We start from the raw sequence: 17,955 nt of genomic DNA on the forward strand, positions 1-17,955 counted from the left end.
AAGCATCTACTGGCCACAGACCAGGTCATTGCCATGACAGTCCCAGGGCGTCACGGCAGAGCACGCAGGGGTGGAAGTCCTTCAGAGGAGTCAAAAATGAAGCCAACAGGCAATAGAGAAAATGATGCTCAAGGCCAGGCTGTGTACAAATTTGAACATGTTACTGGCTTGGGGTAGAAAAATCCTGGTTTCTTCTCTGCTAAAGATTTATGAGTAAATATACACCCTCCGCTCTCCAAGGCTGCCTTATATCTCTTGGTGAATCATGGTTCTCTGCACTATTTTTCCAAAAGCGCCTGTGTGTTGCCTACTGTGTATGCAGCATGATTGAAGATGCTGAGTGGGGTTTTTAAAATAAGATACTGGACCATAAACTCCAGATGGAGGGAAAAGCAAACACAGAAGAAATTAAGTGACCAGATGATTGATACAGACGCTAAGTGTTATTTTTTTCCTAATTTTTGCAGAGAGTCCAACAAAGAGAATGGAAGAGGCGGACCTACTCAATCAAACCACTTCCGTGACATACATTTGGCTTAGAGGCTTATCTGTCAATCAGAAGGTGCAGATGACTGTGTTTGCCCTGTTCCTCACTTCCTATGTCCTGACACTGATTGGGAACATCCTCATTGTCATAACTATTATCTATGACCGCCGGCTCCATACCCCTATGTATTTCTTCCTCTGTACCCTATCATTTATTGATGTCTGCCACTCCACGGTCACTGTCCCCAAGATGCTCAGAGATTAGTGGTCAGAAGAGAAGCTCATCTTCTTTGAGGCCTGTGTCACCCAGATGTTCTTCCTGCAGCTCTTTGCCTGCACCGAGATCTTTCTCCTCACCGTCATGTCCTATGATTGGTACGTGGCCTTTCACAAACCCCTGTGGAACATGACAGTGATGAACTGGAAAGTATGTGTGCTGCTGGCTGTGGCCCGCTGGACGGGGGGCACCATCCACTCCATATCACTGACCTCCCTCACCATCAAGCTGCTCCACTGTGGTCCTGATGAGACTGACAGCTTCTTCTGGGATGTGCCTCAGGTGATCAAACTGGCCTGCACGGACACCCACATCATTGAAATCCTCATCATCTCCAACAGTGGGCTGATCTCGATGGTCTGTTTCGTGGTCCTGGTGGTGTCCCATGCAGTCATCCTGGTGAGCCTGAGGCAGCAGATCTCCGAAGGCAGGCGGAAGGCCTTTTCCACCTGTGCAGCACTCCTCACCGTCGTCACACACTTCCTGGGACACTGCATCTTCATCTATTCCCGTCCATCCACCAGCCTCCTGGAGGACAAGGTGGTGTCTGTGTTCTTCACCACAGTGACCCCTCTGCAGAACCCCATCATCTATACTCTCAGGAATGAAGACCTGAAGAAAGCCTTGAACAAGTTCGTGGGGAGGTTGGAGGGGAGAGGGAAAAAATGACAATGTCTAGGCTCTCAAGAGGCCTGGTGCTCCACATCCAAGAAATGCCTTGCAAAGAATAAGTCACCTAACATTTATCGGGCTTTATGACTTATAAATTCTCTTCAGTCCAATATTTGACAATCATACCAGTAGCTGTGATTTTCAGGATCTTCCATATGCTGGAAATTGTTCTAGGCACTCTATATTTACTCCATGCCCACAGCCACTTGAGAGGTAGGTTTTATGCTTGTTTACAATGATGAAACGAAAACTCAGAGAGAGCCAACGGCATACCCAAGGTCACCCAGGTAGGAAATGCTGGAAGCAGGCTATTAAGCCAAGCGCATCAACACAAACTCATGCTATTTTCACTAACCACGTCGCCTCTCCAGGCTGTTGTCTTAGGGTGGTAACTAATGTTGAAATGAACCTTTAGATTGCTAGGCAGCACTTGACTACATCATTCACTCAGATGCTTGCCTAAATGGCTCAGCAAACACCAGTGACCCAGACCAAGTGAGTTTGCTTATGACTTCAGTCATGTAGAAAGAAGACTTGAGTCACTGAAGGCACTGATATCCTCAAGCGGCCAGGAAAAATCTGCCATCAGAAAATGAAATGGGGATATCTTACTATTCATTCATTTGACAAATTTTTACCTAGCACCTATTATGTGCTAAGGACCAGGCTTACAATAACACACACACACACACACACACACACACACATCCCTCCTTTATGTAGTTTAGAGTCTAATGAAAAATAGGAAACAAAATATAAACAAATACATTTATTTACAGATCATAACAAATCCTGTAAAAAAAAACATACACACACACACTGAATGTTGATAGAGAGTTTCAGAAAAGACTGTCTTCAGAGTGGGAAGGTAAAGAGGGTCTCTTTGACAAATGACATAGAAGCTAAGATCGGAAAGATAAAGAGGAGGCCTGCATGAAAAAAGACAGGTGATGAACATTCTAGGCAGAGGAAATGGCAGGTGTTGGGAAAGACCCTGGCTTGGTCCAAGCAAAGAAAGGGTAGTGTGGTTACAGCTTAGACCCTAAGGCAGAGAATGGTGACAGATGATGGTGAAGAGGTCAAAAGAATACTTTCACGTCCTCTCAAGGGTCAACCAACTTTCAAAATGTTGCCAAGACAAGGCAAGGGGGAAGAAAGTCTTTTTAAGTGGCACTGGATCATCTAGGTAGATGGGAAAAATTAATCTCAACCCTCATCTCACACCACATATCAAAGGAAACTTAAGATGGTTCACAAACTTAAAATTTAAAGCTGAACTGTAAAATTTCTAAATGAAACTAGGAGAAAATCTTCGAGACTTCGGGGGAGGAGAAGATTTCTTAGGACACAAAAGGCATTAATCTTAAAAGTAAAAGAATGATAAATAAGACTTAATCCAAATATAAACTTCTGCTCTTCAAAATATATCATGAAGAAAATAAAACTGCAAGCCACAGCATGAGAAAAAATATTACCAAGACATACATCCAACAAAGATCTTGTATCCAGAATATACAAAGAATACTTTGTTTACTCTTACAACATAGTGACAAGAAGAAAAAACTGATCATAATAAATGAGCAAAATATTTGAACAGACACATCACAACACAAGATATAGGAAAGGATAATAAGCAGATTAAAAGATTCTCAGCATCATCAGTAATTAGGAAAATGAAGAGTAAACCACAGAAATTTTAGGCCTCACTAGAAGGCCTAAAATTAAATATTGACAATAACAGTTACTGGATGCTAAACTCTCCTACTTCTGATGAGAACGTAAAATCATACAACCACTTTGGGGTCACCTGCCTGGCTCAGTCAGTGGAGCGTGAGACTCTTCATCTCAGGGTCATGAGTTCTAGCCCCACAGCAGGGGTAGAGTTTATTTAAAGATAAACAACTTCAAAACATCCTACAACCACTTGGATAGACAGCCTTCAAGTTTCTTACGAGCTGAACATACACTTACTATATGATCCAAGAATTCTACTCCTAGGTATTTACCCAGGAGAAATGAACACCTGTGGCTAAAATAACCTGTAAGTAAACATTTATATCTACTTTATTCACAACTGCCAAGAAGTGAAAACACCCAAATGTCCATCAGTAAATGACTGAATAAACAACTGTGGCATACCCATACCATGAGATATCATTCAACAATAAGAAGAAACAAAGTGCTAATACCCACAAAACACGTAGGTTAATCTCAGAAACACCATGCAAAGCTAAAGAAGTCAGGCACAGAAAAGTTCGTACTGTATGATTCAATGTATATGAAGCTCTAGGAAAGACACATCTAATTCATAGCAACAAAAATCAGACGCTTGCATGCTTGGGTGGAGACAGAGGGATTGGCTGGGAAGGTACTGAAGAAAATCTCTGGGTGATGGAAATGCCCTATATCTTGACTGGAGACATGGTTACATGGGTGTATATATACATTTGTCAAAATTTCTCAAACTGTCCAATTAAAATGCATGCATTTTATGGAACTAAATTCTACACCAATAAACCTTATTCTACAGTAAGTTCTTTATACATTTCTACCTTGACTTTATCCAAGTATTATGAAAAATACAAAATAGATGGAGGAATGAGGAATCACGTTCAATGTAACAGTTTAATTCACTATAAATCATTGACGGCTTAAATAAACACCTTGAATCTACATTGAAAGGCAAAATTAAAACCACTTTAATTTATAGAACCTAAGTGTGATATCGCTTCCCAGAGGCAATAACCCACAGAATCCACAAATCAAGAAAATACGTTCTCTCACAATTGTACCTGTTCCTGAAACTCAGTCCATGCCCCGAATTGTGATCTTTTACCAGTGAAACCAGAGCCTTCTTTAAAGTTTTCAAGATTCTTTTTTATTCAGATTTCATTTATTTATTTGAGAGAGTGAGAGAGCAGGAGTGGGGTGAGGGGCAGAGGGAGAAGCAGACTCCCGTCTGAGCAGGGAGCTGCACACCGGGCTCCATCCTAGGACTCCGGGATCGTGACCTGAACTGAAGGCAGACACTTAACCGAGTGAGCCACCGAGGAAGCCCCAGATTCTTTTTCCTTTAGGTTCCACCATGATCGTTTCCTTTATGTAAGTAAAAGTTAATAAGTCCTTCCCTTTAAAAAGAAGTTCTGCTCTGTGCCATTTGATCTACTGACTCTGTTGTTTTACTTCCACTGTCTTGCTAAAGATATGGCCATAATTATACTTGTGACTCCAAATCCATTGTGTGCCTGATTTCATGAAAAAACCTGTTTCTGTCTGAGATGCTTGATGGCACTTTTTACCTCCTCATTCCTCAAGGTGTAAATGAGGGGATTTAGCTGAGGGGTGACCGCCATGTAGAAGACGGACACCACCTTGTCCACGGAGAAGCTGGTGTCTGCCCGAGTGTAGAGGAAGGTACATGGTCCGAAGAAGAAGCCAACCACCATGAAGTGGGCTGAGCAGGTAGACAGGACTTTCTGGCGCCCCTCAGCTGACCGTTTTTGAAGAGAAACCAGGATGACCGTGTAAGAGGTGACCAAAGCCGGGAAACAGGTGAGGGAGACAGTTCCACTGTTAGACACAATGAGCATTCCTGTGAGGTACGTATCTGTGCATGCCAGCTTGATGACAGAGGGCACGTTGCAGAAGTAGCTATCAACAATGCTGGGGCTGCAGTAAGGTAGACGAATGGTCAGGAAGGTCTGCGCCAGAGAGTGAGCAGTACCCCCCAACCAGAGAGCTAACATGAGCTGTACACAGACCTGATGTTCATCACATTGGTATAGTGCAGTGGAGCACAGATGGCTCCATAATGATCATAAGCCATGATGGTCAGCAGAAAGATCTCAGCACAAGCAAACATGTAGAAAGAACAGCTGTGCAATGCAATTGTCAAAGGAAATCATCTTTCTCTCCAAAAGCAAGCCCTCTAGCATCTTGGGCACAGTGACAGATGAGTGGCAGATGTCAATAAAGGACAGATTGCTCAGGAAGAAGTACATGGGTGTATGGAGATGCAGACTAAAAACTATAGTAACTATGATGAGAGTGTTCCCCAAAAAGGTCAGTACATACGTGATGGAGAATGCTACAGAAAATAGTACCTCCAGCACCCAGTTCTCAGTGAGTCCCAAGGAGACAAATTCAATCTCTCTTGTTTGATTTAGAGCATCCATCTGATGAATTGTCAAAGGACCTTGTGGCGGAGGCGGTGGGGACCATGAAAGCTAATTTAGCTTTAATATTACAGGACTGGAACTCACTGAGTTGATTCTACATTCCATTATGAATTGCTTATTTATTATCAGGGCATATAAAATAGAAGAGCAACCTAATAGCGACTGTTACAATACACCCATTACGTACCAGGAGCTGTTCCCAGCATTTTATATACACATTTCTATTAACCACAACTGCACCGTAGCACAGGCATTACTATTCCTGGCTTGCAGNTAATTTAGCTTTAATATTACAGGACTGGAACTCACTGAGTTGATTCTACATTCCATTATGAATTGCTTATTTATTATCAGGGCATATAAAATAGAAGAGCAACCTAATAGCGACTGTTACAATACACCCATTACATACCTGGAGCTGTTCCCCGCATTTTATATATGCATTTCTATTAACCACAACTGCACCATAGCACAAGCATTACTATTCCTGGCTTGCAGATGAGATACATGAATCTGACAAGAATAAGTTAAGTTGCCAAAACTCTTAGCCACTAGTTTGCTGATTTTTTTCATTTCGGTCTAACCCACAGATAACACCAAATTAATCTTCCGAAATATGACTCCCAACTAAATTCTTTCACCATTTCACACTTCCTATCAAATTAAATGTGCATCCAAAGCCTGCAACAGACTAATACCTGTTTATTTTTCCAGTCTGGAATCCTCCTTTTTCCCCTACATACTGCTTTCTCTCCAAGCAGGTTGGTTACTGTTTCTGCCATGTTACCCCCACCTTTAAGAAAACTTTGCTGGGGGCGCCTGGGTGGCACAGTCATTAAGCCTCTGCCTTTGGCTCAGGGCATGATCCCTGCATTCTGGGATCGAGCCCCACATCAGGCTCCTCCGCTAGGAGCCTGCTTCCTCCTCTCCCACTCCCCCTACTTGTGTTCCCTCTCTCGCTGGCTGTCTCTGTCAAATAAATAAATAAAATCTTTAAAAAAAAAAAAGGAAAAAAGAACTTTGCTGATACAATCAAATCCTATGTCTACTCTTTCATGCCTATTTTATGGTACTGAAATATTAAAAAAAAAACACTTCTTTCTGTTTTCCATTACACTGAAATTTTCCTAAAAAGTAATAACTACTGGGGCACCTGGGTAGCTCAGTTGGTCACGTGTGTGACTTTTAGTTTTGGCTCAGGTCATGATGTCAGGGTTGTGAGATCAAGCTCCATCTCTCTCTCTCTCTCTCTCTCTCTCTCTCTCTCTCTCTCAGGAGTAACTAAATCTTTCCTTTAAAAAAAAATCTTACTCTTCATAGTATATTATGGTATTATCTACCTAGCTGCCAACCAAAACAAGTGGAGAAAGAAAACTTTTCTGAGGCTCTTAAGTTGTTGTTGTTGCTGTTTTCTAAGGGTGGTGGAACAGAGGGGCAGAGGGGGAGGGAGAGAGAGAATCTTAAGCAGACTCCAGGCCAGGGCAGAGCCTGATACGGGGCTCAATCTCACAACCCTGAGATCAAGACTTGAGCTGAGATCAAGAGTCAGATGCTTAACCCACTGAATCACCCAGGTGCCCCTTCTCTGAGGATTTTAAAGGTGAGGATGCTTTAAGGTAAGAACCAAATAGTGTCCTCTTCTCTGTGTCCAGAGAAAGACTCAAAAGCACCTCCCTCAGATATTCCAAGGATGCGGTCCTGGTGAGTTATGTCTCAGAGAGTGACACTGGATCGGGAAGCCCAGGGGAGCAGAACTCTCATGCTTCAGCCGTACTCTGCCATTTCTTCTCCAGAACAGCCCAAATCGAATCTGTATGCTGACTTTCAGAGCTCAGGAAAGACAGGCTTTCTCTGGGGGTAATAAAGACTCCCTTGCTTCCACAAACAAGCAAAGACTGAATGACCGTCTGCCAGTAGATGAGACTCCTTCTCTCTTTGAAAGAGTGTATCTCATTCGAAATTCATTCCACAAACATTTGTGAATGCCTAGCAGGCACTGTGCTAGTGATGGTATTGATCCCTTCCAACTTCAAAACTCCATAATTCTATGACTTTTTGGATGACTAGAGAGAAGGAACAGGGGCTGTGGCAAAATCTAAAAGGTGGCAAGGCATAATCCTAGACACGTTGAGGAATCTTAGAGGGTGTGTGTAATTTGTGGTATCTTGGGGGTGCGGGGGTGCCTCTGCAGAAAGCAGCACATTGAAAAAGTATACTGAGTCCTGAGACATCAAAGAGGTTAAAATAATTCTCGTAAGTTAAAAGGCCTTCTACTAAATGTATAAATACTACACACTTATGCAACATAACAGACAAGTGTTTGAGAATGGGTCTTGCTCAGTACCATGAACACACATGCATATGGTACATACCCCACAGACGGCATGGCAAGCAATGCAAGTGAAGAGGTGGTAAAACTCACCAATGTTCTTCAATGACACAGGGGTGATGTAGCTAACTGTTATCATGTTCTTTCTTCCACTACTTCCATAATCCCTTCTGAAATGAAACAGAGAGAAAGCAAAATGTTTTAAAACACTATGACATGAGTACCTGGTTTTGTGTTAAAATAATTTCACCCTTAGGGCAGATGCCTGGGTGGCTCAATCAGATGAGCATCTGCCTTCAGCTCAGGTCGTGGTCCCTGGGTCCTGGGATGGGGCCCCACGTCAGGCTCCCTGCTCAGCGGGGTGCCTGCTTCTCCCTCTGCAGTTCCCCCTTTTTGTGTTTTCTCTCTCTCTCTCTCTGTCACTTAGAAAAAAGTAGTTTCACCCTTTTAATTTGGTCTCTGGATTTTTTTCAAACTCCTTCCTTCTCTGTTAATTTTGCATTTGTCCTTTTCAATATTTCTGCCTTCTTCTAGCCAAGTAAGGTAGAGTACTAAGCCTACTTGCCCTTTCCACTTTGATCAGTAATTATTATGGGCACTATTAGAACTATCTTTGAAAAGGTTCCAAAATCTGTTCATCAAAAGCCATTCATTTACTAAACAAATAGTTTGTATATAAGGAAAATACTCATTTTTAGTTAATACAAATAAATAGCATACCTTAGGAGATATAAGCAAATACTAACTTGAAGCTTAAAATTTTGCATCAAGAAAAGTATAAAAGTGTGTTGATCATGGTAATCATGTCACAATGTACATCTTTATCAAATCACATGGCCACCTTAAATACATTCAATCTTTATTTGTCTGTTGATTACACCTCAAGAAAGATGGAGGAAAAAAGAAAATATAAAATTTTTTGAGAAGCTGTGCCAAGTAAAGCCAGTCTTCAGTTCCATTGTTGTCCTGTTGAACTTTTGAACATAACTGAGTGAGGACTTATTTTGTCAGGCAATATACCTGAAAATTTGGATTCTGGGGCACCTGGCTGGCTCAGTCAGTAGAGCNTAAAGTGTATTGATCATGGTAATCATGTCACTATGTACATCTTTATCAAATCACATGGCCACCTTAAATACATTCAATCTTTATTTGTCTGTTGATTACACCTCAAGAAAGATGGAGGAAAAAAGAAAATATAAAATTTTTTGAGAAGCTGTGCCAAGTAAAGCCAGTCTTCAGTTCCATTGTTGTCCTGTTGAACTTTTGAACATAACTGAGTGAGGACTTATTTTGTCAGGCAATATACCTGAAAATTTGGATTCTGGGGCACCTGGCTGGCTCAGTCAGTAGAGCATGCCACTCTTGATCTCAGAGTCCCGACTTCAAGCCCCACCTTGTGTGTGAAGCCAAATAAGTAAGTATGTACATAAGTAAGTAAGTAAGTAAGTAAGTAAATAAATAAATAAATAGTTCTAGTACTAATCTTAAAAGCATTTGGATCCTGCTCTTTTTTATCCCTTTAACCAACTGATCTATCATAACTGTTGGTACAATTTGTGCAGGTCACTTGACTTTATTTTCATAATCCGGGAAGCAGGTAAGAATTTGATCTGGTGATGGGTTTAAGGAGGGCACGTATTGCATGGTGCACTGGGTGTTATATGCAAGTAATGAATCGTGGAACTTTATATCAAAATCTACGGATGTACTGTATGGTGACCAACATAATATAATAAAAAATTATTTAAAAACATTTGATCCCAGGTTTTTAAGGAAATCAGCAGACATCTTATCTACTAAGGACTAATTGAATTAAAAGGACCAGAATCCCCACTAGATATCCATATCGGGTATATTAATGAGCATTGTGTATACTGAAATCCTTCATAAAGCACTCAAAGACCCTGAAAACCTGTCCCTCTCTGCCCTTTGCCTTTTCCTTTCACCCAAGGTCTCTGCAATCCCCACAATAGCTTCACAAAGGAGACAGTAACAATTGTCTGGAATCCTGTTTCCAGACTCAAGACTGCAAGACTGACTCTGGCCAACATCCATCCTGCTGGTCTGCTCTGCAGACATCAGATTGGCCAGGCCCCAAATCTCATGAGCCAACTCCTTCAAGTAAATCAATCTCTCTCTCTTTCTCTCCTCTCTCTCTCTCTCTCTGTCTCTCTCTCTCATTCTGTCTTTCTCTTTCTCTCTTTCTGTATATAAAATTTATTTTGATGATAGAGAGATAGGTAGATAGATAGAGAGAGATAGATAGACAGTCAGAAAGAGGGCCTATTGGTTATGCTTCTCTGGAGAACACTCACTAATACAATTTTCTCCCTTGCAATTGTTTTATTTTATTTTTTTAAATTTTATTTATTTATTTATTTATTTTTGTTTGTTTGTTTATTTAATGATTTTTTATTATATTATGTTAGTCACTATACAGTACATCCCCGGCTTCTGATGTAAACCTCGATGATTCATTAGTTACGTATAACACTCAGTGCACTATGCAATACGTGCCCTCCTTACTACCCATCACCGGTCTATCCCATTCCCCCACCCCCTCCCCTCTGAGGCCCTCAGTTTGTTTCTCATAGTCCACAGTCTCTCATGTTTCATTCCCCCTTCTGATTACCCCCTTTCTTTATCCCTTTCTTCCCCTAATGATCAAAGACAGGAATGTGGTTTAGGTTTAGGAAAGTTAAGGTAGAGAGCAACACTCCTGTTCATTTATCACTCCCAGGATAAATTTCTCCTGAAGATCTTATTATACTCTCTCTCCCCCCCTCAACATCTACCTTAAATAAGCAACAGTAGTCATTATTACTTTATAAAGGGGAGGCAGGAAGAGGATAGGAAAACAGTGTCATCAAACCAAATCGATCAACCCACTAACTCTATTAAACTCTGGTTCTCTTTTAAAGGCCAAAGCAATATTCTCCAATGTAAAATCAGTCACATTACCTCACAGACTTATCTTGCTTGTTTAAAAGAGACTTCCCACCGACATCAAACACTTACTTTTGTACCTCCTCCTGATTCAATTGTCCTCTTATACCCTGTTACAGAAGCCCAGGATGGAAAATCCTTGAGCACACAATTTTACACAGGGTAAATTGCAGTCTTGAAAGCTTTGGGATTTTTATCTGCCTCTGCCTGACACAGCATTTTGAAGTGATCACTGGATGACTAGAATGGAATTTGCCATCAATGAATACTCAGGGGTACTATTATGAGTTTTCCATTTCAATGGATTTCCTGTTATTAATCTCCATCATTTAGCAATTTAATAAGTAGACAATAAAACCAGCAGCCTCCAAATGTAGACAGAGTTCCAAACCTTTGGCAATTAGCAGGACATCAGGTTGTTCTGCCACTGTACCGACCACTGCAACATCCACCAGAGAGTCAAAGTCCACTGAAACCAAAGGAAACCTCAGCCATGAATCCTACATAAATTGCTATCAACCCACGGGCTCCCAAAATGCCCAGCAGGCAGCCTGGACCTCAATAAGTTTCCAGAAATATCTGACTCAACACCTCCTCATTTGTCTTTTCTACTGTTTCAGGAAAATTCAAAGCAAGAAATTACAATCCGTTCTTAACAGATTGTCCACATCCAGATAACCTCTTTACATAAGGCACAAATATCAAGATGTTTGTACCAGTGGGTTTTCAATCTCCCAAAAGCAGCTGTGACTACCTAAAGCAAAAACAATAGTAATGCATTGTGGAACTGATAACATGAAGGAATAAAACATATGAAAATAACAGCCAAAAGACTGGAAGGAAGAAGACGGAAGTTGGAAAGATTCCTATATTACGCAGGCAGTGGTATAATATTATTTGGCGATGTACTGCATTAAAGATGTATTCTCTAAATGCTTGACAAAGAGTTAAAATAAAGTGACATGGCTAATAAGGTAATACTGGAGATGAAATAAAACATTTTCTTTAAAAGCTCAGTGATAGGCCAGTCTCTGATGGGTATTAAGGAGGGCACGTATCGCATGGTGCGCTGGGTGTTATATGCAAATAATGAATCATAGAACATTACATCAAAAACTAGGGAGGTACTGTATGGTGACTAACACAACATAATAAAAAAATATTATAAAAAAATCATAAAAAAAGCTCAGTGAATCCAAATGATAAATAGAAACATTAAAGAAAATGAGAATAGTAAATAAATAGCAAAATGGTAGTTTTAAACCAAACCCCATCGATAATCACATTAAATGTATATGGTCTACCTTGTTCCCAAAATAGATAAAGAACTCTTACAACTCAATAAAAAGACAACCCAACTTAAGAATAGGCAAAGGACTCTAATAGACATCGTTCCAAAGAAGACAGACAAATGGCCAGTAAACCCGTGAAAAACTTTTCAACGTTAGTAGCCTTCAGGGAAATGCAAAACAAAGCCACAAGATACCATTCACATGCTCTAGGATAACTGTAATAAAAAAGACAGAAACTGACAAGTGTCAGAAAGGACGCGGAGAAATTAGAACCCTCAATAATTATTGGTAGGAAGATAAAATGATGTAGGCACTTTGGCAAAAATAAAAAAATTAAACAAATGGCAGCTCTTCAAAATGTTAAAGACACAAAGTATCGTAATCCACCAGAGCCACTCCTATACTGAAGAGAGCTGAAAACATATGTTCAGAGCGCCTGGGTGGCTTGGTCTGTTCAGCATCAGACTCTTGATTTGGGCTCAGGTCGTGACCTCAGGGTTGTGAGATCCAGCCCCACATCAGGCTCTGCACTGAGCGTGGAGCATGCTTAATATTCTTTCTCATACAGCCACTCTGGAAAACAATACGGAGGTTCCTCAAAAAGTTAAAAATAGACCTACCTTACAACCCAGCAATTGCACTACTAGGTATTTACCCAGAGGATACAAATATACTGATCCGAAGGAGCACCTGCACCCCAATGTTTAGAGCAGCAATGTCCACAATAGCCAAACTATGCAGAGAGCCCAGGTGTCCACCAACAAATGAATGCATAAAGATGTGGTGCAGGGTGCTTGCGTGGCTCAGTTGGTTAGGTGTCTGCCTTCGGTTCAGGTCATGATCCCAGGGTCTGGGGCGGGGATGAAGCCCCACATCAGGCTCCCTGCTCAGCAGGGATTCTGCTTCTCCTTCTCCCTCTGCCCCCCTCCACTCGTTCTCTCTCTCTCTTTTAAATAAACAAATGAAATCTTCAGAACATAAAATTTAAAAGAACATGTGGTGTAGATATGCAATGGAATGTTATTCAGTCATGAAAGACAACGAAGTTTCACCATTTGCAATGACCTGGACGGAACCAGAGGGTAATAGGCTAAGTGAAATGAGTCAATCACAGAGAGACAATTCTATGAGTTCACTCATATGTGGAATTTAAGAAACAAAACAGAAGATCATAGAGGAAGGAAAGGAAAAATAAAATAACATGAAATCAGAGAGGGAGACAAACCAAAGAAACTTTTAACTATAGGAAGCAAACCAAAAGTTGCATGAGGGGATGTCAGTGGGCAGATGGGGTAACTGGCAATGGGCATTAAGGAGGGTACTTGATGGAATGAGCACTGGGTGTTGTATGCAACTGATGAATCACTAAACTCTACCTCTGAAACTAATATTACACTATATGTTCATTAATTGATAAACTATAAATATAATTTAAATTAATTTATAAAATAAATAAAATAGAATTTAAAAATAAAAATTAAAAAAAGATTCTTCTTTACCCTCTCTCTCAGCCTATCCCCCCCGCACTCATACTCTCTCTCTCTCAAAGAAAAAGGAAAGTATATGTCCACACAAAAATTTGTACATATTCATGGCAGCATAAATCATACGATCCAAAAAGTGGAAAAAACCAACATGTCTATCCATTGACAAATGGTTAAACCCAAGTGGTATGTCCATAAAGTGGAATATTGTTCAGTAATAAAAAGCAATGAGATAGCGATACATGGTACAACATGTATCCACCTCTGCAGTGAAGATGAAGAGACCGTGAGGTTTGATGATATTGAGGAGAAAAGGATATGGAGGCAGCAAATGTCCCAGGCCCTGGCGGAGTTCCATCATTGCAGGAGAGTAAACATACGGCAGACTACAGCCATGATAGATGCTACATGCTCCAAATCATGAAAAACAGTCTCACATTTATGAATGGAGAAAAAGGAATTCAGATATGGAGGGGAAGGAAAAAGAAAGGAGGAAGAGGGAGATGTTGATTTCATGGGTAGTAGCCAGCCAGAATGCATTGGAATACACTCAAAAGACTCTATGAAATGGTCTATGTACATCTCATCCAATTTCTATCTGTAAGCAAACACCTAGAGTGTTTATCGTTACAGATGTGTTTATATAGTTACACATATATTAAAAGAAAATCTCCAGTCAAGAACCTAACTTTCCAGTATAGGAAGAGTAAAGTAAAAAGAGCAAACTAGGGGCGCCTGGGTAGCGCAGTCATTAGGCGTCTGTCCTTGGCTCAGGGCATGATCCCAGCGATCCGGGATCAAGTCCCACATCGGGCTCCCCCGCTGGGAGCTTGCTTCTTCCTCTCCCACTCACCCTGCTTGTGTTCCCTCTCTCGCTGGCTGTCTATCTCTGTCAAAGAAATAAATAAAAAATCTTAAAAAAATAAAAAGAGCAAACTAAAGTTAAAACAAGCATAAGGGGAGAACACAAGCATAAGGGAGGAAATAACAGAGTAAACATAAATGAAATAGTATAAAACAAGAGAGATGAGCAAACAAAACCAAAAGTTGGTTCTTTGTAAAAATCAACAAAAATGACAAACCTTTCACTAGACTGACCCAGAAGGGAGAGAGAGAACATTAAAATGATTAAATTTTGGAATGGGAGCATTACTACCCACCTTACAAAAATAAAAAGGATTATAAGGGAATGCTATGAACAGCCAGCAAAGTAGTTCACCTATAGGAAATGGACATGTTTTCTAAGAAGACACAAACTACCAAACCTGACTCAAGTAGAAACAGATAATCTGAGCAGACCTGTACCAAGCAAAAAGATCAAGTGAGTAATAAAAGAGTATAACCCAGGCCTGGAGCTCCCCGGCCAGCGGCCTCACCGGACCCTCAGCACCATGGCTGCATTGGCGGTGGCGGGGACAACCTGGCTCTCATGGGCCTGGGCTCTAGGCCAGCCTCCCACAGGCGGTGGAGCCAGGGGGTGGCCCAGGCACAGGTGGCGGGTCCTCACGGGGCGGCTGGGCTACGGCACGCCTGGAGGGCTGGGAGGTGTTGGAGTACCTGAGGAAGACGCCCTGGGTGACCAGCTGGCGCAACTCCTTGCAGGCCTCGTTTGACGTGAGCACCTGCCCTTGAGCTTCATCTCGTGGGGCACCTCGAGATCTTCACGCCATCCCTCCCCCCACCCCCACTCGGCAGTGGCAATGGCAGCGGCAGCGGCTAAGGCGACCATGGCTGGGCGCCCCAGAGTGTTCCAGGCCAGCCCAGGCCCAACGCCAGCAGCGACTTCTACCTGCGCTGCCCCGGTGAGAATGGATGTTTGCCCTGTTGGTGGATGCTGTGTTCCAGAGGCGCAGGACACCACCAGACAATGGCCATGCATGTGCACCTCCAGGTTCCCGAGCACAAATCTCAGGATCCCGTTCACTGCCCCGTCCAGTGAGAAGACGGAGAAGTAGGAGGCTCCTGGGTCCCGGGTGAAGCCTGTGCAGGCCCACATCTCGGCCCTGACCATCCACATTCCAAATGCCATGGCCCCCTTCCTTGATGTCCATGGACACCCAGTGCTGCCAACTCCTGCCCATCCAGCCCCGGGGAGCAGAGTGATGCCAGCTGACCTCAAGTGAATGGCCGACAACTGGCAGCCAGAAAATGAAAAGCAAGCTTCTGGTGGAGACAGCCCCAAGAAGGATTCAAAGCCACCTTATTCCTATGCAGAATACATAGGACAGAAAACTACGATGGCTCCTGAGAAGCAGCTTACCCTAAATGGTATTTATACTCACATCACTAAAAGTTGTCCATACTACAAGACAACAGACAAGAGCTGGCCGAATCCAATTCACCACAATCTCTCTCTGAATCCTTATTTCATCATACTACCACGTTCCCAGGAAGAACCAGGCAAAAGGGCTCATTCCGAGGACAGATCCTGCCTCTGAAAGCAAATTCATAGAGCAGGCCTTTAGGAAAAGATGGTCCATGGGCATGCCTTGCTTTAGAAACCCTCCGGGACCCCTCTTCTCCAGAAGTGGCTCAGCCTCTCCCAATCACGCTGGAGTGCTGTCTGCACTCGCCAGTGGTGCCCAGACCCCCAAGAGCCTGTCAAGGGAAGTTTTACCAGCCCCCCTGGAGCCTGAGCCCAGTGCCTCACAGCCCAAACTGGCCATTATCCAGGAGGCATGGTTTGCCCAGGGTGCACCAGGCTCCCCTCTTTCTCATCAGCCCATTTTAATGGCCAGGCAGTGGCAGCTGCCACTGGCGATTGATCAATCCAATCACCTACACGGTCGCTGCTCCCATGACCACCTTGACCTCCCAGCAGCTTGTAGTGCAGACGGCACATGGTGTCCACGAGATCCCCAGTGTCTGTCACCAGCATGGCAGGCCTGGCCCTGGGAAGCACGTACACTGTCACCATCCAGCCTCTGGTCACTCAGGCGGCCGTGCTGTCCCCTCCTAAGGCAGAGCCGCAAGACAATGGAGATCACAAAGAAGTAAAAGTGAACGTGGAACATATTCCTGCCATTAACCATGCCACAGTGGGCATTGCCGACTGGATCATTCAAGAGCCACAGACCACCCCTTTCCACACAGTCACCACAGCACAGCAGGCAACTCTAGGTCAGCACCAGCAACCAACAAAAATGGTCCCCCAAAACGGGACTCGCCTGATGCCAATCCCTGCCACTGGCCAGAACCAGGTGAATAATGTGGCGAATCCTCTGGACACGATGGCAACAAGTGTATCGGTGTCGACCTCCCTGCCCACAAAGCGCCAGAATGGCGACAAGACAGAACAGCAGGAGCTGAATTAGGTCCAGAAGGAAGACGGCGGCGACAACATCATCATCACCCTGCGTGAGGCAGCCGGCAGGAGAAAGGTGTCCAAAACAAGCGACTGGGACAGCTTTTCTTATTTTAATAGTCAACTCGGTGGTGCCAAAAGGAGACACCACCTCCCACCGACACTCGGAGCACGTGGTCTCAGTGGGTAGAGGGTCCTGCCGTTGGACATCACCTCAGCACTGAAAACACACAACTGAGATGGCCTCAAAACTCCTAAAAGACAGAAGTCACACCTGAACAAAACCTCAGACAACAGAACCTCGTTCGGCAGTGTCTCCCCATCCCCAGCTCAGCTTGTCACTCCACAGAAAGATGCTGGGATAGCCAGGTACAGTCCCCACCACCCTCCCAGGTCTCTTGGGGCTGGCATGGGTAGCTGAGACAGTAGTTCGTGGTTTGCACATGCAATTAGAATATTTTGAGGTGTACTTTCTTTACAAAATAATGGGGTCTTTGACATTTCAGATCGTTCCATTTCTACCCTGGAGATTTTGGAATCACACAGGACCTTCTCTATTGATTTCATTTGGGGAAAAGAAACAATGCAGTACTGTTTTNCTGTTTTTGTTGTTTGTTCTCAGCCATGGAATGATTTCCTTTTGTCTGCCCTGTTAACGTTCAGATGGAGCTACTTGATGACATCTGCAGGTTTTCTGTGTTAGATGCATCTAGGATGGACAGACAGACTGGACAGATGGACCCACACGCTGGGTCCCAGGTTAACCATGACTGAAATTACTGCTGGACTCGGGAAGCTGCTCTTAACTGGGTCTCTTTCCTGCCACTTTTTGTTGGTTGTTCCTCTGTTGACTTTGTTCCTTTGTGTGGACTTCGTAAAATAAAACAAGCCTCCTAAAAAAAAAAAAAAAAAAAAAAAAAAAAAAAAAAAAAAAAAAAAAAAAAAAAAAAAAAAAAAAAAAAAAAAAAAAAAAAAAAAAAAAAA

At 42.8% G+C, this 17,955-nt stretch overlaps 3 pseudogenes; 2 read left to right on the plus strand and 1 right to left on the minus strand.

The window, feature by feature from the left end:
* The first annotated feature begins 484 nt into the window (after window positions 1–484).
* LOC100480655 lies at window positions 485–1,622 on the plus strand (annotated as a pseudogene).
* Window positions 1,623–4,489: 2,867 nt separating this feature from the next.
* Window positions 4,490–5,610, minus strand: LOC117801382 (annotated as a pseudogene).
* A 9,448-nt stretch (window positions 5,611–15,058) lies between these two features.
* LOC117801055 overlaps window positions 15,059–17,955 on the plus strand; it is a 5,060-nt pseudogene continuing 2,163 nt past the window's right edge.

This window comes from Ailuropoda melanoleuca, chromosome 1 (genome assembly GCF_002007445.2).
Source record: "Ailuropoda melanoleuca isolate Jingjing chromosome 1, ASM200744v2, whole genome shotgun sequence".
Classification (NCBI taxonomy): domain Eukaryota; kingdom Metazoa; phylum Chordata; class Mammalia; order Carnivora; family Ursidae; genus Ailuropoda; species Ailuropoda melanoleuca.